Below are 23,277 nucleotides of genomic sequence, written 5' to 3'. Positions count from 1 at the left end.
TTATGCACTTCCGCCCTGTACACCCCCTCCCACCATCATTCCCCCACCTTGGTTCATGTCCATGGGTCCTACATATAAGTTCTTTGACTTCTCCATTACCCATACTATTCTTAACCTTCCCCTGTCTATTTTATACCTACCTTTTATGCTTCTTATTCTCTGTACCTTTTCACCCATTCTCCCTCCTCCAGGTTCCCACTGATAACCCCCCACATGAACTCTATTTCTGAGAATCTGTTCCTGTTCTAAGTGTTTAATTAGATAATTTTTGTTTTTGTTTTTTTGTTTTTTTTAGGTTCAGAGGTTGATAGTTGTGAAGCCCTTCTTTATGGCACTCTTATGTCCTCTTGAACCCATATAATTCCTAACCACATCAAACTTACCAGAATTTATGATCCTCATGGTGACTATATGTAGAAGACCATCCTTCAACAGTTACCCTCTATGAATAGTTCTGTTTACCAACAATGCACCTCTGGTTGGGTCTCCAATGATTTTCACAGAATAACCTAGGGGCCTCAAGAAAAAGGAAATGAAAAAAGAACCAGAGGAGAAATTTACTTCCAATTATCATAGTTTGGTTGTGAACAGTCTATGGACAGGCAGGTGGAGGGTGTAAAAACAGCAAAGAATAAAACACTGATATCTGGCCTGAGCTCCATGTCATGGAGGTCCCAAAATAGAGCCCTTTAAGTGCAGGCCTACATGTGGCCGAGGTGACAGGAATCAGCTTATTTGTTAGACTTGTTTAATTGCATGAGAAATTACCTCACAGTTTTGAGCATTTATTGACTAAATGCAAATCTTCTGAAAACTTTCTACCTTATCAACACTTTTTTAAATTCAAAATTGTGTTTAGAGTTTAATAACACAGGAGGAAGATCGAGGATATTTTACATCCAGCCTGAGGGGCACACTTTGAAAAAAACTACATGCTTGATCACTAGAGATGAACAAAGTAAGCTATCTAAATACATTAGTAGGGCTCACGTGTTCCCAAAGTTGGAAGTAAATGCCTACTCATGTCAAAGGGTTTAAACAATGACATCAGTGATGACAGTGACATCATGAACAACATCACCTCTAGTGATGAGCAATTTCAGCCAAGCATAAGCTGTGGGGACTCCCTCATCTGTGACCATTCCAGGATCTGCCACCTCTATGAGCCTATTATGGCTCCAATAGTCTGGGCCCAGCTGGCCATGTCCTCCAGACTGAAGAACAAGTTGCTTTACTTATACCTTTATCTCATCAATGATAGAAGAATAGAAAGTAATTTGTGAAGCCTCTGGTGAGACCTACTTAGACAATTACATGCAAATTTCTAGGATTTGTAGCAAGGATGTGCCTTTTACAAAAATAAAACCTCTTTTTCAGACTGGTTCCTATGCTTTAGGAAAGATGGAGAGTCTGGATGGGGGAGGTAATGTGACCAGGTAGCTAGAACTATTCATGATGATCTGTGTCCTATCATACCCACTAACAGAACGTCAGGTGGGCAGAGCAGCATCCATCACAGATAAACATAATATAAGCTGGATTAGACAAGGAGAGGAAGGCCAGATCATTGGCATCAACTACTGTAGCACTGTGACTTGTTACATAGCTCTTACCTATGGAATCAGAGAAAGCTCACTTTGATTAATCAACAAAGGAATAAAAGATGTCACTCACTCCAAATTCATCACAGCCCTCAATCTCCCCTCTTACACACACTCTTTTAGCCACTCCCTTGCCTGTCCCCAGATGTCTAGTCAGCTTTCCTCACTGACACACAAATTCCCCAAGACCTGGGTAACTTGTTGATTCAGCAAACACACATCTTGTGGTACAGGAATTAAATTTGACTTTTACAGCACTCCCAGGCCCTGTGAAATCCATTTCTCCAGACCATAGGTTGAGAGACAGCTTCACATATCCCTACTGTGTTGGACAGACGACTGGACATCTCTGACGACTCATATGGTTTTTACCCCCAAGATTAGCCTCACTTCTTGCTTTCCATAGGCTTCACCTCAACAGTTTTTTCAGCCTCACTCATCTTCACTCAAAGTTTCTTCCTGACACAAATATCTACACCACCTCAGCCTACCTTCTGCATTCATGGTGTTTTCAATCTCAACCTTTCATTACATTCAGGACTACTACTCCACCCCCACTGGATTCTCATCAATTTTTCTCCCTCTCCTTTATCCTAAGTCCTCTGTCCCATGACTCCTGCTACCCTGTACACTCAGTGTTTTCCCTTGTCCCATTGTCAGGGCACTTATGTAAGCACTTAAAAACTGCCTCACCCCTGACATCATCCCAGTCTGCCAAATGGGCACCACCACTTTCCTGCACCAGCTCCAGTTGCTTCTCCATCAACAGGTACTCAGCTCCTCATTCATATTTTTCAACTAAAAATTGACCCCCCAGAAGACCTCATTTGCATAGAATCTCTTCAACCCGTTGAACCTATACAGTGCCTAGAACCCCTAAACCCTTCAGGTTTTACAATTTCTAATCCTGACTCTGAACACCCCATCCACTTATGGCCCTTATTTTTACCCTCCTCTACTTACCTACAATCCACTTCTGGCTGCACCTACAAGGATTTCAGCTAAATACTCTTTAGGATATGAGAAGCAGGAAAGAAAAAAGAGAAAAAGGATAAATTTGCTTCCCATTTCCCAAGTTATGGTTGTGAACTATCTAAGGACAGATATGTGGTTTGTGAAACCAACAACAACAATGAAAACAAAAAAGATTGAGGATACTCATGACTGGCCTAAACTCCATGTAAGAGAAAGGAATCAAAACAGGGTCACCCACTTGGGGTATGAGCACAGCTGACAAGACAGGGACATGCATGTTCATTAGATTTATTGAGTTTTGTGACAGAATAGTGTTTAAAATCCCTGTAATCTTGCTCCTTGAAGGTGCAGTGAACATGGATGTAAAATGAGAACACTGTTTATGGTTAGTCCGCTGTGAAGGTGCACCTTTTACAGCCTCTGCCTCTTCTCAGATTCTGGCACCAAGGTTTCTCTGAGGAAACCTGAGGCAGTGGAAGAATATGGGCTGTCAGGATATCTCCTGATGAGGATGTCAAGTCAAAAGTGAAGGGAGAAAATGAAAATTGTTTATTTGGACAATTGTAGCAGATAAAAAATTAATTGGAAGGTCGATAAATATGGGAGGGATTGACACCACGAGCAAGATGACAGAATTAGCTAATTGCAGGTAGGTGTTGCTCAGGTTTACCAGGAGTAAAGCCAATTTAAAAATGGAAGAAAACTATTATTCAGCCCATTCAATATGGCAGTGAGAATGAACTCAAAATTTCTAAAATAGAAGCCTGAAAAGAATTTAAGAATAGGAGAAAGCATAGGCATCTGTGTTTGTTAACTGGCTCTGCAAAAAAGACAAATAAAATTTCTCATGAAAACATGACATGAGGTCATGGCTATAAAGATTTCCATACAAGTTAGGGTTCTATCATTTTTCAGAGACTGGGACACAGGGATACCAGCAGAACTAATTTCAGAATGATGAACCTAAATCTTCTAGACAGACTGGCAAGGAGCTTTGGAGGATACCTGTGTGTATTTCAGAAGGGCAGAGCAAGAATCTGCAATGACAAATTGCATGTACATTTCCAAAGAAAATGCTCTAAAAAAGGAAGTCAAAGGCTTGTAGTCAGAAAGAATCTGTCAAATGATTAGTGAGTGTGAGAGAATATTAAACCCTCTAGGTCCTAACAAAACTGCTTTTCACACATTGTAGAAGAACACAACTAAATCTCTTTCAGCCAAGACCCAGTTTGCATTTCCATCAGTTCCTGCAATGTATGAAGAGCTGCAAAATCACAACAATTAAGAAACAGGTTCAAAAATATGTGGGAGGCAAGTTCTGATCTTCCAAAGAAGCTGTGTTTCTGAAGTTTTTCATAGAAACACTAAAATGTTTTCTATAGTGACTTTCTGTTTGATCAAAACTCATCTCCAGCAAAGAAGAGAATTTCTAATCCTACAACATGGCTAGTGACACTGGATTTTCCCTGATTTGTTACTTAACTATACAGGAACTGACATTCATCCTATAGCATACTTTGACAAAAGTTATTTTTATGCAAACTTAGATGGTAGTTTTAAGAGTCTGTTAGGGTAGGAAGAAGTACCCTCACACTTCACCTGCAGTTCCCCTAGCTTTGGTGAATTCCCTCTTCTCCTAAGAGATACCAAAATACCAATCAGGTCAATGTGAGCTTTCTAGAGGGTAAGGTCATTTCTAATTATGTGGCCATTGTTCTTAACTAGGACATTGGACCAAAGTCTTGCTTGTATTAAGAAAGTTTGCAATTATATCCTATTAACAAAGAGGATAGGGTCATGGTGAACTCATTGAAGTCATTCTGATGCTGTGAAAATAGAAATACTGAAACAGACTAGAAAATTTGGTGGGGAATCAAATATTGAAACCAAGATCAGTGTCTCTACCCACATGGGTGTCCTTTAGTCCATTTCCATTGTTTAAAACTGTGCCCAGGTGCCCTCCACACATCCACAAGTAGGAGGGTCTGAGCTCAGATTCCTGTGAGCTTATCATGTGTTCCTACCAGTCATCTCAAGAACACCACTTCTCCTTGGAGGAGCACAGTGTTGCTTCCATGGTGAAGATCGTCTTAGAGGAACCAGTGGTGGAAACTGGTGTGGAGTGTGACTTTAGGTCAACAATAATGACAATGCCAGCTCACATTTTTGAGTATTTATTGACTCAGTGAAAGTCTTCTAAGGACTTCCCACCTCAACAAAAAATCTATTATAAGTGCAAAGAACAAATTCTGACTTTAATAACAGAGGAGGGAGGTGTGTCACTTATATATTACATGTAATTGGAAGAAACTGATGTGTGGAAATGTTACACTGGTAGTTCTCAGCATCATTTATTTGACTGGATCTATGATGAAGATTCTATTGTGCCAGTGTAAGAGAGTAACTTGGCCAGTGTTGTAATTGTATTAAAATTTTTGCCTTGGCAGTGCCAGAGAGATGGGCATGACTGTAAGCCATGATGCAATATAGCTAGAGGGACTTTGTGAGCCTATGAGAGCAGCTTAGAGGCAGCTTCTGTATCATGTGGCCAGGCCAGCCTGGACTAAGTATGGCAGCTGAAAAATGTAGGAACTATGGGAGTGTTAGCATGTGTAGCCAATTGTGGAAGGAGTTGGAAATGAGGTTATGGAGGAGGATCCAGGCTAGGATTTAAACAAAAAGGTGGTCTGCCATGTACAATGAGGAGAATGAGGGACCTGGAAGTACAGGAGGGCGGAAAAGAGGTGAAAAAGAGTCTGGACAGCTAACCATGAGGATGTCCCACATGGTTTTGGATTAAGAACTGGATATCTCAACTGATGTGGACACTGGCTGGCAGTGCCTGCGGCATTATGGATGAGAGATGAGATAAATTCACACAGACAACTGAGACCTGTGGAGGAAAAGGGATTTCACGGCTACCCTCTCATGGGGCGGGTGCCTTGGAGTGGCCTGTCCACTCTCTCAAGAAGAGAGCGCCTGGATCCTTTCCTTCATAGGGTTTTTACTGGCTTTTAATTTGGACAGGAATACAGGTAAAGTTCATTAATCTTTGTCAGGCAGTAAGGCTCAAACAATAGATAGCATAGAAAGAACTACGAGGGCCTATTCTGAGTCTGGGTGTGTTAGCTAAATGGCTACAAAACTTTGGCAAGCAAACTCATTTCCTGCCCGGATCTTTATCATTTAATTAAGAGCATTCTTAGTGAAGCAGGTTTCACAGGAATTTATGTATTCTTTCTCAGGACTGATCACCGGGGTTGGGGGGGGGACCCGCCCTTTTCAGCACAGGGCTGCACCACCCTCTGTCATTGTTTCAGGATTAAGTCAGGCAGAGGAGGCAAGATAGCCAAGAAATTAGGATACTTCTCACAGACAGAATGAGGACTCAGGCTTTGTCAAAGCAGAGAGTCGGGGGTCCATCACCCTGTTTCTCCATAGCCCCCCAAGTCTTTCCCTGGGGCCTCCACATGATCATGCCTGTCTTAGGTCATTCCCTGCTTGGGGAATCTTACCTGTCATTGGCTAACTGATCAAGCATTGGTGGCCAGGTATGGAAATAGGAGCAGAAGTGGCCCTCCTGCCAGGGAGATAACTTTGTCTCCTTAGTGGCTTATGGTCCGAAAGTCACTCACTCACCCTTAGCCATGCGGGAGTTACAGCTCCTGAAACTAGGCAGGGTGGTTCCCAATACTCGACAACATAGCCGATGGTGTTAGAAACTGAGGGAGACCTGCCCAGCCAAGCACGGATTTTGGGGAAGAACCAGGAGAAGTGAGCTGCAGTCTTCAGTTTCATTTTTTTTTTTCTTTTCTTCTCAAAGGCAGTACTTCTCACTGGCATGATCTGAGACTGGCATGACTAGACAAAGGGGAGAGGGCACAACAGTGTGTTTGTGGGTCTATTTTGTTTTCTGAAGGGAGTGAGATTTAATGGCAGAATTCTGCCATTATTATAAACCTGTATGCCTTTTTATTAAATAATTCTTGTCCTTTTTACCATACTATGGCACTGAGAGCCACAACCCTGAATAGAGTAGTGGGAAGAACCTAGAGTAACAAAAGACCCTGTGGGGGTTGTGTCTATAACACCAGGGCAAATTAATTCTCTCTCTGAGTGGCAGACTCATGCCACTGAATAATCACTGTGTGGAGATCACATTAATGTCACAGGTCATGACCATGGCATCCTTATATTTTGTGACTGTAATGTTGCTGCCTTGGAGGATGGTCATTTTCATGGGCTCTATAGAGAAAGATATGATGTGACTTTTTGAGAGTGGGCTGGGACCTAGGGCCATGCTGCTTCCTCAGAGATCTCAGCCACTCATAGTATGTAGTAGGCTCTGTAAAGTTCACCAGGGGATGGCCCTGGCCTGTGCAGAATGACCATTGTCATCACTGAGATGACAATGTATAAAAAGTGGACAGCACCTTCTCTCTGATGCCAGATTACTCCAGGGTGACCCCTGACTTGTTCTGTTAACATCTCCTTAGTACCAGCACAAGAAACCACTTCCCAGCCTACGTGTTGTTCTCTACCCATATTATCACATGAAATATTTTTCATCATAAGCTTTTATTGATTCTTTCTTAGAGGTTTCTTAGACTTCAAAAACGTTCAGGTCACACTCCTCATGTAAATTTTCATAAAAGTCAAAGAAGGCAGGCTTGCCACCTCTATAATTCTGGGGGGCCAATGAAACTTCACTGTAATTGAAAAGACATTTACCTCTCATTAAATCATTTATGAAGAAAGAAAGATGAACCAATAGAGCATTCATAATGTTCCATTTTGAGAAGTTTCATCTAAATAATTTCTCAATCCTTTGAGACTTTACTTTCTTAGCCTATGAACTGAATATTAACATGAAGTAAAGTCTCTAGAGAGATGTGGTCATGGTTTTGAGAAAAGACGAGAGCAGTACACACAGAAGGAAAACACTCTATATGTTAAATATCATGCTTGAAAGCTTACAGCTAGCACAATACTGTCAGGAGAAAGACTGAAAATGTTACTAAGATCATGAACCATATAAAAAATACTTCTCTCCCCACTTATTCAACAATGTACTGGAAGTTTGGCTGAAACAGTTAGCCAGAAGATAAAATAAAGGTACCAAAATGAGAAAGCAAAAAAGAAAATGATCTGTTTTAACAGAAAGCATAATGGTACATGTAGAAAAAACTAAAATTTTTACCCCTCCCCAAATTTTAAAACTAATAAATTCAGTGTGGTTGCAGGAGAAAAACAAATCTTTTAATTTCTTTGAATCAACAATAAATATTAAATAGTTGAATTAAGAAAAAAGTTCCATTTTCAATGTCATTAGAAAGACTAGAATACTTTGCAATAAGCTTAACCAAGGAGGTGGAAGATATATACAGTGTAAACTACCAAATATTTCTCAAGGAATGGAGTACTATGCAGCAGAAAGAAGAAGGAGTCCCTACCCTTCAGGACAGCATAGATAGAATTAGAGAACATTATGCTAAGTGAAATAAGCTGGGCCATGAAAGACAAATACCATATGATGTCACCTATAAGTGGAAGCTAATCAACAAAACAAACAAGTGAGCAAAATATTACCAGAGACACAGAAAGAAAGAACAAATTGATAATACCAGAGGGCAGGGGACAAGGGGATAACGGGGGGAAAAATAAGAAGGGACATCAAGGAACATGTATGAAGGACACATGGGCAAAGACAAAGACATATAGGACTCAGTGTAGAAGAGGGGGTATGTGTGGTCTGGGTGGAGTGGTGGCTAGAGAATGGAGACAACTGTACCTGAACAATAATAACAAAAAGATGAATTATAATATTTAAACACCAATATACCAGTAACGAAAATACTTTTAAAACACTGAGCCTCAAATTAAAAGAAAAAAATAAAAGTAAAACTTTTCTTAAAATCTTCACAAAGTGTCTTTTTACATCATGGTTGTACAGGTCCTCAACCAAGTTACGCTTGTACATCCCACAGAAATTGAGACACAGGGACACGGGGATGATTAAATTTTAAGGATGGGAACAGATCCTTTTGAAAGATACTGTCTGAATCATAACACTAGCAAGATAATTTTAAAGAGACTCGTGTGTATTCCAAACGGTAAAAAAAATGTGTACTTACAAAATGCAATTGCATTTCTAAAGAGAATTCTCTAAAATATGGAGCCAGAGGCCTGCAATCAGGAAGAACCTGTCTGAAGATTAAGGACTCTGAAGGAACATGAAGGCTTCTGGGTCATAACCAAACTGCTTTCTGCACAATGGAGGGAAACACAACTACATCTCTTGCAGCCTAGACATAATTTGCATCTGCATCAGTTCCTACAATTTATAAAGACGTGCAAAATAACTGAGACTCCCTGAACACAGCCAGAACCTGATCTCCCAGAAGGCTGTGCTTCTGGAGATTTCCATTCAGACATTATGTTTATCTCTACAGTCACTTTCCCATTCATCAAAGTTAATCACTAAGAGAGAAGTGTGTTCTTGATCCTACAACATGGCTGATGTCACCTGATTTAGCCTGATTAGTTAGTTACCTAAGTGCAGAGGAACTGACATTCACCACATAGTTTGCTCTGATGAGGGTTTTCCATGAAAAATATGATGGGAGTTTTAACAACCTCTTGAAGATAGGAAGCTTTACCCAAACACTTCACCTCCAGTTTTACCCGATTTGGGTGATGTCTTTTCTGCAAGAGGTACCAAAAGTCTGAAGATGTCAAGCTTAGCTGTATATAGTATGAGGTCATTTCAAATTCCATGGGCATCAATCTGAACTAGAACATCTGAAGTAAAGCCTTGGTTTTATTACCAAAGTTTCCAATTATACCTCATTAACAAAAAACAGAAACATACTGAACTCATGCAAGTAATTTTATTGGCATAGAAGGAAGAATACTCAAGAGACTTTAGAAATCTTTTGAAAGACATCAAAGAGAAATATAGAAATCAGTGTTGCTACTCACATTGTTGTCCTCTTGTCCATTCCCATTGTCTACAACAGGTGCCCTCCACATGTGTTCAGGGACAAGACACAAAACTCAGATTCCCTAAGCTCTTTACCTTCCCTCACACAACTACTGCTCATCCTCTGAAGGACTCAGTGTCTTAATGACCCCTCCACTGTGGACATGGTACACATGAAACCAAACCAAAGTGGTGGTTCATTTGGAATGTGACCTTTACTCAACAATAATGACAATGTCCACTCTCATTTTTCTAGTGTTTGTTGACTCAGTGCAAATCTTTAAGAACTATTCACCCTCAGAATGAGTCAATTATGATATTGCAGAAAACTACTTTATTTGGAGTTTAACAACATGGTGGGGGGGGAAGGAGAATCACTCAAATTTCACATCCAGAGTAAGGGGTGCACTTTTAGCAGAATTCATGGGGTTGAAGGTGTTACACTGGTAATCACCAGCATCCTCCCTCTGGACAGGGTCTATGGTGAGGTTTCTGCGGTCAAGTGACAGCTTCATTCTCTCCGTGAGCTGCAAATTTGTGCCATTGAACAACCAGTGGATGGCATGAGCGTTTGTTTGGCAAGTCATGACCACAGCATCCTTATTCGCTGTGACTGTGGTGCTGCTGGCTAGGAGGATGGGAGCTCTCAGAAGCGCTGTGGAGAAACAGAAAGGGACTCATTGAGAATGGGCTTCAGACATGCAGCCACCTGGCTTCCTCAGAGATCTCAGGCATTCACAGCCCAAAGTGACTTATGTAAAAGTCACCAGAGTGTGGTGCAGGCATTTGGAGGACAGTTGTCTAATTTCAGGTAAAACTATTAAGGAAAGAGCTGCAACTCTTCTCTGTCCCATATAACCTCAGGCAAAATATAACCAGAGAAACTGAAATAAAGAACAAACTGACAGTAACCATAGGGGAGAGAGGAGGGGAATAACAAGGGAAAGAAGGGGAAAGGGTCATCAAGGAACATGTATAAAGGACCCATGGACAAAGCCAAAGGGGGTAGGATAGTAGGTTGGAGGTGGGGGTGGGTGTGATGGGGGATCGTGGTGGCAGGAAAATAGAGACCGATGTACTTGAACAACAATACAAAAATAATTCATAAATTTTAAAAAGAGAAAAGACCAGTACTTCAATGGAGAAAATACAGTTTTTTCAATGAATGCTGTTGAACAGCAATACCCACATGAAAATTAATGATATGGATCCCTGTCTGATACTACACAGAATTCAGTCAAAATTGTATCAAAATTAATTTCACAGTCATATCAAAAATAACAAAAGTAAGTCAAATTATATCAAATTCTAAATGTTAGACCTAACACTTTAAAATGCTTTTAAAAATTCTTAACAGAAGCATTGTGACACTGAATTTGGCAAGGAATTTATGAATCTGACACTAAGAAGACAGACAATAAATAGACATTTGGACATTATCAAATGTCCCTTAATCAAAAAAGACATAACACGTTGAAAGGTGACCCATGAAATGTGAGTAAATATTTTGCAAATCATATGAAAAATAAAAGGTTAATATCTAGAATATACAAAAATCACTCAACAACCACAAAATCAAATAATCTGATTTAAAAATGGAACAAAACACTTGAATAGACATTTCTCCAAAGAATATCTACAAATGGCACATAGTTACAGAATAAGATGCCCGCACTACTATTATGTGCAAAAATAAAAATCAAAACTCTTAAGGTTGAATTTGTTGCTTGTGATGTTGGTTTGGGTAACATTGTTTTGAAGGAAAGAGAAAAAAAAAATGCCCTGTGTGGTACTTTTGATATCTCCAAAAGCTTCTTCAAGCACAGTTGGTCCCTCTCACCTCTTAGTCAACTTGAGTCTTAGAACTAACAAGGCAGGTCAGCATATCACAGGAACATATTTGGGAATCAGAGCACTCAGAGGATACATATCCTCCAGCTATATGTCTGGGGGAAACTGCAGACTTTCCCAGGTGTCAGTTAAGTATCAGTGTTGGTTAAGGAAAGACATAAGATAGGGATTCAGAGAGACCACTGCAATTCTCCTGGTTCTTTACTGACCACCTGACTGCCTGCTGAACAGAAGCCATTCCTTCCAGATGCACAGGTACCTACTTCCCAGCTTAGGTGTGTTTCTATGAGGCTGTATTTCCCAGAACACCCTAGACACTGGGTGGGGTTTGAGCATAAATAATACATAGAGAACAGAAGCAGGCCAGTGGTAAGTTGACTACCCAGGTCCTGGGCTAAGAGTTAGGTCAGGTCTTTCCAGGTGAATGTGACTGAAATGAGCCAGTGAGCCAATGCATGATAGGGCAGGGTCCAAGAAATGATTTAGCAAAGAGGCAGAAGAACAGGTAGAAGGTGATAATGGCAGCAGAAACACGTGCTCTGCCCTTGACTATGAAAGACATTCTCTTGCCTTTGGGCTGGTAAGGAGTCGTACAAATGCAAAATTAGTGTGTTAGAGCAAATGGGAAGCATGGAGTTGCTGAAATACTGGCAGTTGTGGGAAATTTGTGTTAAGTGGCTGTGAGATAGAAATTGGAGAAAAACTTAAAATTCTTCTGTGTGTGAAAATTATTATTAATATCCCAGGGCCTAAGACCAACAGCAAGTCCTATTTTACTAGAGAAGAGAAAAGGATCTGAGATGATGGTCTTAGTTCCGTGGATGAGGAAAGACTGTTCCCTATGGTGAGGGTTCCAAGGTCTCTGCATCCTGGATCCAGGCTCTGAAGAGATTTTGGATCATTCATTCATTCATTTGTTCCATCACCATTTATTTCTTCCTAATTCATCAAAGCCAACTGAGTGCTTATTAAATGTTCCTCCTGTGCTGGTTTCAGGGGTAGAGTGGAGAATAAGAAAGAAAAGTCCTTTCTTTTACATCTGCTGGAAGAGGCTGCACCAGAACAGCAAACAAATAAGTGATGTCAAGTCCAGTGCAGGGAGGTATGGATGGGCCACCTAAGGGGGATGCCTGGGTAATCTATGCAGGGACTCTGACTGTTACTGAAGATAATGTTCTAGAGTTAAAATAGATTGCCTCCATTTTTTCCCTTCACAGACCAAAATGAATCCCTGTGACTGAAGACACCTAAGAGAAAAGGATATGAACCACTTTGTTGGTTTAGGAATCTGAAGACTCCCTCATAAGTCCCCAGAGGTAGAGAAATTAAGTCTGTGTCTACAAACAGAACTCTACTGACCCTGATAACCTGCTCATGGTCTGTGTGACTCTCCTTTAGTGACAATATCTCCCAGTTTCTTAGTTTCTTCTCAATGAATATTTGGCTGGTAGGGTGTCAGTGTAATGACTGTAAAATATTTAGAGGATCTGACCTAATCTTGAAATAGAAGAGCTGCTCAAAAGAAGCATCTGTTTTTGATCGACTCCAAGAGAGAACTCCTGGCTGATGCCTGGTGAATGAGGACCTTTCTGGAGCATGTTTTTTTCTTAGTGTCTTTCTGGGGATGCTGACCTTTCTGTGAACTTTCCTGAGACCCCCCCAAGATAGTCAGCTCTCTACAAAGACATTGTCTAACTTGGCTCTTCACACAAAACCCAGGTGACAGACCAAATTCCAATTCTGGTGAGATGAGGCTCTTGGCCATGAGGCCTGACTGGTGACTGCCTCAGGAGCCTTGTGACTTGGGCACCCATTAAACTTTACACATACACATTCAGCCCTTTTGAAGAGTCCAAACCCAACCTAGCACAGGCTCACCAGGGTCCTTGGAGTAAAGATCCCTGGGACAGGGTTCTTGGGAGGGGTTTCTGAGCTGAAATGTGTAAGAATTTCAGGGGGCCTCTCAGACTGAGCTCTGACCTAGTATAGCAGAGTCATTCTCAAGGTCAAGTTAATAAGCAGGTGCTCAGGAGGCAGAAATTAGTCTGGTCTCCCTTTGCTCACTTACTGCCATCAAACTGATCCTTCTGTCTGCATTGACTGACTGCAAGGCTTAAATGTGAGAAGGGAACTGAGGTCTTAGAAAGTTTGTCTGCATTTTCTGTGTATCCTTCATTAAATGCCAAAATCCACCCTGAATCCAAATGCCAAGGGGAATAGAGGTAGTGTCCAGGGTATAGCAATGATGTGTGTGAAGAGGAATTCACCCCACCTAACACCCAGATGTCAAAGAACAATCACTCACGGTATACATTAAGCAATGTACGTCCTGTGATGGTTGAGCAGTCTTGTAGTCGGATCAGTAACGTGTAGATTCCTGAGTCTTTCATGGTGACATTCTTTAACATCAATGACCCATCATAGTTTATTTTCACTGGTCCATCTGAAAAAACTCTTTTATGGATTACTGTGTTTACTGTAAGAGATGCAATTATTCGATTGTTTTCAGTGCTATATCCCCTGTACCATATGAGGCCTGCAACATTGGGAGGCTTATTGAGGTTGCGCAGAAGCACATCCGTCCCTTCGAGAGCATTGATCGACCCAACTGTCACTTGAGTTGTGGTGGGCTGGCTCCAGAAGTTTAAAAGTAAGACTAGAAAATAAGAAAAAAAATGCATCATTTTTGGTGTCTACATTTGGGATGGACAGATGGGGCCCTGAATGGTGAGCAGGTCTCTTTTTGTCTCAGCCTTCGTCTGCTGGTGAGTGTGTCTCTCTCAGGTCAAAATCAGAGATATGGTACCCTTTATTGCAGCACCTTAGAAGATTTTATTTTTTTGGTTTCACATACTCTTCTCTACTTGTTTGTCTTACTCACCTGTTCACTCTGCTCAGATACCATCTGATGCTCAGGTGCATTTTTGAAAGGAATCTTTGTTGACCACCTTATCTAAAGATTCTCTACCTTCACTTTCTGACCTACCCCTACTCTCTTCTTTCATGGCTGTTGTGGATACCTGATATCACATGTAGATCTTTCCTTCTCCCTCCACCCTCCATAGAACATGGGCTCAATGAGAGCAGGGCTTGTATGATCTTGCACCTCCAGTGACTGCAATAGCCTGGAAATACATGCAGTTGAGTGAATGTAAGATCCAATGTCCTGTATGTCCTGGGATTTACTGGCCTATTTAGGACATTGGTGATAAAGACAATGTCTAAAACCATGGTTAAATTTTTTCTGGTGTTTCCTGATGTAAATCAATATATCAATATCACAAATAACTCAATGACAAATAACAGAAATGAACAGCAATTGAGGGTTTTCTTCCTCTCACCACATTTGGATTATGAGATTTTCTTCTTGCTGAGCCCCCTTCCTCATCCTACTCTGCTCCTTTCTCCTTCATCCTTAGGTCCAGAGAGAAGCCTTCCCTCTTTTCTAGGAGCACTGGCCCCTTCAGTAGACCCCAGCCAGTCTCTAAGTCAGATTCTTAGTCTACCCCAAGGAATTGTCTCCTACTCACCAACCAGCAGGAGCCCTTGCCAGTGGACAAGTCCTCTGTGGGTAGAGACTGACAGAGATCCCATGGTGTCTGCTGCTTGCTCTGTGGCTGCTTCTGAGAAATGTCTGAGGTTATGTTAGGTTCACAGGTACCTCTGTCCAGAATGGTGCAATGGGCTGTGTGTCCTACCTGTGCACTGAGCTTTATTCTGGGGCATGCTTACAATTCTTGTCACATGGGCTGGGGGCGGGGTCTGCGCACATTACCCTCTCTCTCCCTTCCCTCATTTTTTCCACACTTGTACCTTGTAACCAGTACTGATCCCCTACACACTCATTCACTGAGAACTTCTAAGACCTCTCAATACCACACCCACAAAACACCCACACCCATGTTGTGTTATGAAAAACAAAAGCCTGGGTGTCTGGATTTCTGTCATTTCCCACAGCTCCCTGTCAGGCATACAGTAGCTTCCCCCTCAGCCTCTCTCTCTTTCACATTTGAGTTTTCCCTTCAGAGAAGGCATTCTAGAACTAACTCTGAAAAAGCGGTCAAAATGATGTCACCCCTCCTATGCATCAGATCCCTGTGAAACTTTTTCAACATCTCTATGGTGAAATCTTAAAAATGTAGTTTCAGCAGCTGTACAGGTAATGTGGGTGCCCATTTAAATTGCGATCACTTGGTATGAAGGTAGAACAATCTGGCATGCTCTCCTGTGCACAAGGGAAATCTCCAGATCCTGTTATACTATGGAATCTGGAGTGCAGTGTGTCAGGGACTCTGCATCTGACAAGCTGTCAGGAGAGGTTGATCCAACTGGCCTGTAGGGTACACATGCAATAACAAGGCTGATGGGGGCACATGTGTCCCTGAGAGGATGATGCACAAAGGCCAACATTGGCCACTGCTGAGACTTGGTCTTGGGACTGTAAGCACCCCTCAGAGAGCCACAGATGTCCTAAAAACCTGGATTATTTCTTTTGTGACACAGAATCCCAGCTGGGCACTGGGTCCTCTCTGTGTTCTCAATGCTCTGAGGCGGTTTTTCCTCTCATGATGAAGGTCACAGAGATGACTCTGGGTGGGAGCAGGTGTCAAGCTTGGTGATAATTGCAGAGGGAACCCTTCTTTTTTTCTCAAGTTTTCACTAGACTGGCTTTTGCTTCCCAGGACAAATATGCAAAACCAGGAGTCTCCATAGGACCTGCAGTTTTTGGGTGTGAAGGTGAATGTGTTTTGCATGTCCCAGACAGAAGGGACTGTGGGAAAAGGCAGGTGCCTATGGGATTTGTTTTTCACAGGACAGCTTCATGTAGACCACCCCTCTCCATGTCTGTTTGTTGGATTTGTCCTTGTGCTGCCTGGCTGTTGGGAGAACCTCTGATTTCTGCTTGGGCAGCCTTCTTGTGGTCTGTTTGTCTTGCCATGGATGAAGCCATTCATGAGGTACAGAACAGCACAGAACCCCATGAGGGAGGAGGTGCTCCAAACACTTGTCAAAGTAAAAAAGTCCAAACCTATAGGTCAATTTAATGAGTTTATCTTAGCCAAACTGACCTCATATGCCTGGGATTGAGGTCTCAAATCCTGTGCAGTTTTGTAGCTTATTTTAAACATTATAATCAAAGTAGAAGGCAAACAAGGATGAATACAACCTATTAGGAGGTGAAAGAAAACATAACAGGGAAATCTCTAGAATTGGGTAAAAGGGAACATGGAGAAATATGTATATTTTGTTTATGTTGGTGGGTACCTGCCAATTCACATTTACAGGACACAGAGAAGGTGTGCAGGGGACTGGATAACATAAAGACTCTGTGGTCTCATAGACTTGTACTAGGCTCTATGCCATTGAATGGCCCAGCAAAGAAAATCCCTCTCATGTGTCAAAGTTATGCTGTCCAAGAGGAAAAAAAAAAGACATCAGGGCTGACTGAAGTTAAAGACTGACCTCTGCTAAGGTAAATGGAGGCTTGGGATGTCACAACCTGCCATCACTTGCTCAGTTACAGATTTCGGAACAGAACATCCTGTGAGGATTATCAGGCCTGCCATGTGGTCCTGTGAGCTTGTCAGTGTTGCTGCACAGCCCCTTTCTGTTAACAGTATCTAGAGGCCACAGGTGGGACAAAGCAGGCAGGAGGGAGGACTCCAAAAAAAGCCTATTGAAGCAAGGGACAAAAATCAGGCTACTTTTCCATCTTCTTAGCCAAAGCCAGATTCATGTTTGTACTTCATGTGTGTGTCAGTGTTGCTCCCTAGAGGACAGAGGTAGACTTGCAGCCAATGTCAGGTGCTACACAAGGATGTTGTCCAGTGCAGGGTGAGCTCAGTGAAAAGGCAGGCATTGTCCCAAATACTATGAGTCCAGTGTCAGGAGAACTTTGAAACCAGGGGGATGTACTGTTTTAGACAGAGCTCTCTGTTTTCAAGTGTTGAAAGGAAGGGTCTGGTGAAAATTCTTATGAAGCTTCTGGAGGAGGGTGCTGGCCTGGAAGGCCAATCCCCAAAATGCCCTGTGTGTCCACCATCACTACATTGGGATGTTGCATATAAGTCATATCTGTGTCCCTGTCTGCCCACAGGGCCCAGGAGCTGAAGCATCTCCAGGTGAATACTCAACCACGGGCCCTTTGTGTTCTGTTTGGGGAAGAAAGGTTCTGTAGAAATCTCAGCCCCTCTGAGATGGAAGCAACCACAGACTCCCAGTTTTCCTGTTCTTTTCTGCATAAGAAGTTTCCCTTGCTCCCCAGGACATCATGACCTAAAGAGATGTCTTCAGAAACAACAGACAGGTGTCCCACATACCATGAGCCTTGTGAATGAAAAGTCAGTCCTTATTGTTATCAGGTCAGGGTGTGCTCTCTCCTCCCCTGGCAGTAACGCTTCCAGGGGTTGAGGATCCAGACTTTCTGTCCAGTCAGGGATCTGTGAGAACATAAAAAATACAGGTCTGTGGTGATGAGACATAACTCACAAGGTGGGACTGTGTAGGGATGTGATTTTGGGGGCAATAAAGAGCAGTCAAACCACTTAGTGTTACGAGATTCCTTTCCTCCCTCATGACTGTTGAGACAAAACCCAATTCCATGTTGTCCCCAAGCATGCGGAGGCCTCCTCTCATGCTGACTCCAATGCCTGTGTGTTTATAAGAAACATCATTTGACTGCAAGTGTCACCCAGGATGACAGTCTTCCATTTTGTGATTAACTTTATTGATTTGATGAGTGTTTATGGAACATCTGTGACATGTCAGGCTCTTGCTGGTCCCTGGAAGCTCCAAAGAGAAAAAAGCATATGTGGGCCCTGTGCTTATTGTGTTTCTTGTAACAGAGACAGGGTCTCAGATTAATCATGGCTCTAGGGAGTGACTTATAATCTAGCGAAGGGTTGTGAAGGAGAACTTCGGGCGCGTACACAGCTGGTACTTGAGTCTCAGAGAGCACTTCTGAAAAAGTGATTTCTTGTCTGCAACCTGTACAGTTAGTGGCCATTTTCCCCTTGAGGAATGGAGGGCATTAAAAAAAACCCTGCCTACAGAGGACTGGCCTACAGTGGGCTGATGGTTGCCTGATGGAGGAACAGATGCAGCCCACTGTGGGGAGTGTAGAGAGCTAGAAAGACTGTGTAATGATTGATGCTGGTGAGGTTGGGCCTTGCTGGGCTGAGGGTGGTGTTGAATGGGTCAGCAGTGTGCAAGAAAGACTCTAGCCTGCCAGCTAATTCTGCCATACCATGGCGGACAAGCAGAAAAATGGGCAAGAAAATGTCCTAATTAAGTATTTTTTCTGATAGTGTAGTACTTTTTATTCAACTTACACTTTAGGTAATATTTCATACATAATTTTATATTTATTTATTGGAATATAGTTGAATATAATCAGATTAACATATTGAAAGTATACAATTTATGAAGTTTTCTGAGAGTCATGCACCAGACAAGTTGTACAAAGAAAATAAAGAAAATAAAAAATAGTATGTCCCATACTGTTAAAGTCTTCTCATGCCCTGTTGTAATCTCTTATTTCTTCACCTTTGCACCTTTTTTTTTAGCGTTAAGAAAAGTCTCAGTGCCTTTTGTCACTATAAATTCCTTTGTATTTCTTGGAATTTTCCAAGTTTTTATCATAAATATATAATTTTCAGCTGACATTGGCTCCTTCACTGAATACAATTATTTTGGCATAGCTCAATATTTTTATACTCTAGTTTTCTTTCATTCCAGGATAGCATTGATTTTGTTTAGTGATTCACTGTTTTATGGAAATTCGTGTTGTTTCCACTTTGGGGCTATTACAAGTAAACCAGCCATGAAGTTGTGTGCAGAAAACTCTATAATGCAAACAATTAGTAATTGTAAAACCAATGAATAGGTAGAGGCATGGGAGTTAGAGAGTTTACCCTGGATGTGTGGTTTCAAGGTCCCATGGCCATAGCCCCACTCACAGGTACAGAAACACCTGCTTCTTCACATGAAGCTGTGTCTGCTACAGCCCACCTTTTAGTCAGCACAGTAGCAGAAATAATGACCCCATCTCAATTCCAGCTTATAAACTATGAACCAGTGCACCTCAGAAACTGCATTTAATCACATGTGCTTTCTCAATCACTAGGAGTAGGGGAAAGGTAGTGTTTAACTTTTCAATCCCTCTGAAATAAGAGGAAACCTAAGAGAAAGGAAGGATATATGCCAGGTGCCCACAGACCACACATGATATGTCTGAGTCCAGCTGCAGGCTGTGTGACTCTGGGTGAGTGACCCCACCTCAGTAAGCATCAGTTTCCTCATGTGATGTCATAAAAATATGTTTGGACTTCTTTCTTGGATTTTAGACAAGGACATCTAAAACTCCTGGAATTTTCTAAGTGATGTGGGTGCTAAGAGTACCTTCTATTGTGATGAGGCAACTCTTGGCAGGCCTCTGGATAGTTGCAGAGTGAGGGCAGGTCACCAGAAAGACCAAGTTGTGATCAGAAGCTTAGAATTTTCAGCTGTCAATGTAAGAAATACTTCAACCTGAAGAGAATTTTTATGAGCTTATTCAAGCCAAAGAGCATAATTGCAGGAAGCAAAATCACAGTGGATTGAGAAAATGTTCTGAAAAATGGCGATTTTCCACCTTATTTTATACAGTACAGTCAAAGGGAGAAGTCCACATGGTTATATTAAATCCACTGGAAAAGATTAGGGAGGTGTGAGAAAGCAAAGTGCTCAAATCTCTGACACTGGGTAAAAAGTAAAACAAATACACACATAGAATTGTTAGGTTGGTTGGTACAGAATCATTAGTGGTTAACAATGAACACAACAAGAATAGTGATGTGAAGTTATGTGGTCTCTGCTATGGTGCAGTGGGGGTCAGGAATAAGAATCATTCTGACATTTTAAAGATATGTTATGTTAGAGGCAAAAAGACAATATCACACTCAGTTAAGGTAAAGACTGAGCTTTGTCAGGAAAGATACCAGCCTAAGACATGACTGACCAACATGAATCACTTTGGGTTGAAAGTTTTAATTTCAGACCATCCTCTGTGGTCACCTCAGGTCTCTGAGTTTGTAAGTCCCACCATGCAGGCCTTCCTTGAGCTTGTCAGGTTTAGTATGTGGTCCCTTTTTTGTCCACACTGACCCTTTTGGTTATAAATCAACTTAAATAATGCATTGGTGACCAAATTTTTGGTTACATAACATTGTCTCAAGTGCTAGGAAGGGAATCTTAGGAAGTCTTAGTGGTAGCATTTGTCTTGCTGAACAATAAACCATTGGTGATGCAGGAAGACCACAACCTTGGATGGAAGTGAAATCTGAATGGACTCCAAAGGAAAAGCAGGTAAATGGTAGGCAGTCATGTCCCACAGGCCTTATTAGAAACACACTTTGGATCATTTCTAACCTATAAGCTTTCGTGATCTACGCTGTGTTGTGTCATTTTTCTGTGTTTTGCATCTCTTACTACTGTTAATTGTCATTTGAGAAAACACTATACACCAACCCAGTTTTAATCATCTGACCATATGATGGGTTCTTATTTACTAAGACCAATCTATTAATAATTATTAATTATTAACCTGATTTCTGCTAGTTCTACACTTGGAAGTTGTAACCTTAAGGTCCACACAACCTGCAGACAGGCTGTGAGAACAGAATACTGTCAAGTACAATTACCATCTAAAAGTTCCCCAGGTGAGGATGTTACAGAATGGACCTGGAGTCCTTGTGTCCCTCTGTCACTGTGGATTTTTTTGCCCACCACCGCAGATTGGAACTATGACTCTCAATGCCAGAGTTTGGTGGAAAATAAAGGCACTATGTATTCCAAAGTTATATAGACTTAGAGTAATGACTTAATGTCTGTGTTAAAACCCCAAAGTCCCTTAAAATACCCACAAACACACACAGTCCTTTCTTCCCCCTGGTAGGCCAGTGTCATAATCTGCCAATCAGTAGTACCCATCCTCTGGAAGAAAAACAACAACAACAACAAAAAAATGGAAGTCTGCAGCTCACTTCTCCCAGTTCCTCTCAGTAATCTGTTCTGGGCTGACAGGCCCCACTGTTTGCAGCACCATCAGTGGTGTCACTGCCAGGATCTCCAGTTCTTAATCCAAAACTATGTCACACCTTCTGGTGACCCACCAGCAAGAGTCTTTTCACCCCTTTCCTTCCCTGCAAAGTCTCACATTATCCCTGTCCCTAGTCCTTTATTGTCTCTCCTGCTTCCTAAGCCACGTAGTAAAAGGAAGAGCCATGTGGTTCCACCCTAATGTCTGTCTGTGGCTGGGTTTAAATCCTAGTGTGAATCTTCCTCTGCAACCCCATTACTGACTCATCTCACAATTGGCCATATCTGCCAGCATTCTGAAATTCTTCTAGCTTTCCTTGGATGCCACAATAAATCTCAGCTGATGTGGCCCTGTGGTGTGGAGTGAATCATCTGGAAGCTCTTATGTGAGTGCTTGAACCAGGGGGAGTTATCTCCTAGTTACATCCTGGGTCAAAGTCACTCCCATCTCCCTGGATCAAAGCAAGGACACAGCTATTTAACATATCTACTAAGCTAGCCAGCTGTTAATGATATGTAGAATAACTATTTTTACATATCAGTTATGAAGCTGGTCTACTGTTGATATGCAAAATAACTCTCAATGGCCCTGTTCCATGTGTGCCTTCCCCCAGTTCAGACTTTTAGGGGTGAGGATATCCTATATTTTTGGACACCCTGAGTTCGGTACTCCTTCACAAAGCCCTATTTGGGGAAGTCTGGCTTTGCCCCATTACAAGGAGGACAGTAAGAGTTTCAGAAGTAAATTTCCTGTGCTTCAGCAGCAGGTATGGAGGCCCATATTTTGTAGCTACTTTGGTTTCCATTTGAATTAATATACTTGGTAGTCCTTATTCAGTTAAGGTTTTAGGAGATTCAGATCATTAGGTTCTTGCATTTATTCATAAAATTCCTTTCTCATTTTTTCTATTCCAGTAACCTTCTACAATTTTCCTCGATCTTATTTTGTCTCTTTTTACTCACTCAGACATGACCAACTTATTAAGAAAGCTTTTACTCTTTTATGCCTCTTAACACTTACACATCTTTTTACTTCTTTTTGCAATAGCATTACTTCTAAATTTCAAAATGTTACCAGAAAGGGGGTATGGCCCAGGGTGGGTTTGCCTAAGGGTAGACAGTAGTACAAGGATTCCTAGCTTTGTGCAGGAAGAACCTCACAAAACAAGCCCAGGTTATTTTGAAGGTACATTCATTAAACCTGTGGACACCGAAACACAGATGGGCCTAGAATAAAAGGAGAAGCAGAAGGGAGACTGGGTGGGGCTGCTGTGGCTCTCTTGCAACACTATGGGAAGGATGTGAGACTAGGAGCAGCTGCTGTCAGCTTATTGAAGAATCACATAGATGAAAACTTGTGGAAAGTTCTAGGGTATTTGTCTTGGATGAGCTGCTACTGCCCATTGCTCTCCAGGTTGCAAGTCTCATGGAGACCCCTTAGAGATTAGAAGAAAGATAATTTATCTTTCAAGGAACTTGTAGAAAGGACCCATGGACAAAGGCCAAGAAGGGGTAGGATTAAGGGTGGGAGGAAGTGTGGGTGGGATGGAGGAAAGTGGTGGCAGGAAAATGGAGACACCAGTACTTGAACAACAAGTAAAAAAAAAAAAAAGAATTCAGTAGGTGTGCTTCAAGAATATTATTCTTTGTAAGGAGAGGACTTATCTGTGCTCCTTTTAGAAGCTTCTAACTTATAATAAAGATATTCTGGTCATTTATTCAGTTGAATATTAGAACTGTCTTTTAAAACTATTTTGCATGCCAAAATTAGAGGTCAAAAGATTTCTACTT

This window comes from Phyllostomus discolor, chromosome 12, assembly GCF_004126475.2.
Source record: "Phyllostomus discolor isolate MPI-MPIP mPhyDis1 chromosome 12, mPhyDis1.pri.v3, whole genome shotgun sequence".
Taxonomy (NCBI): Eukaryota; Metazoa; Chordata; class Mammalia; order Chiroptera; family Phyllostomidae; genus Phyllostomus; species Phyllostomus discolor.
Note: the sequence above shows the minus strand (reverse complement) of the source record.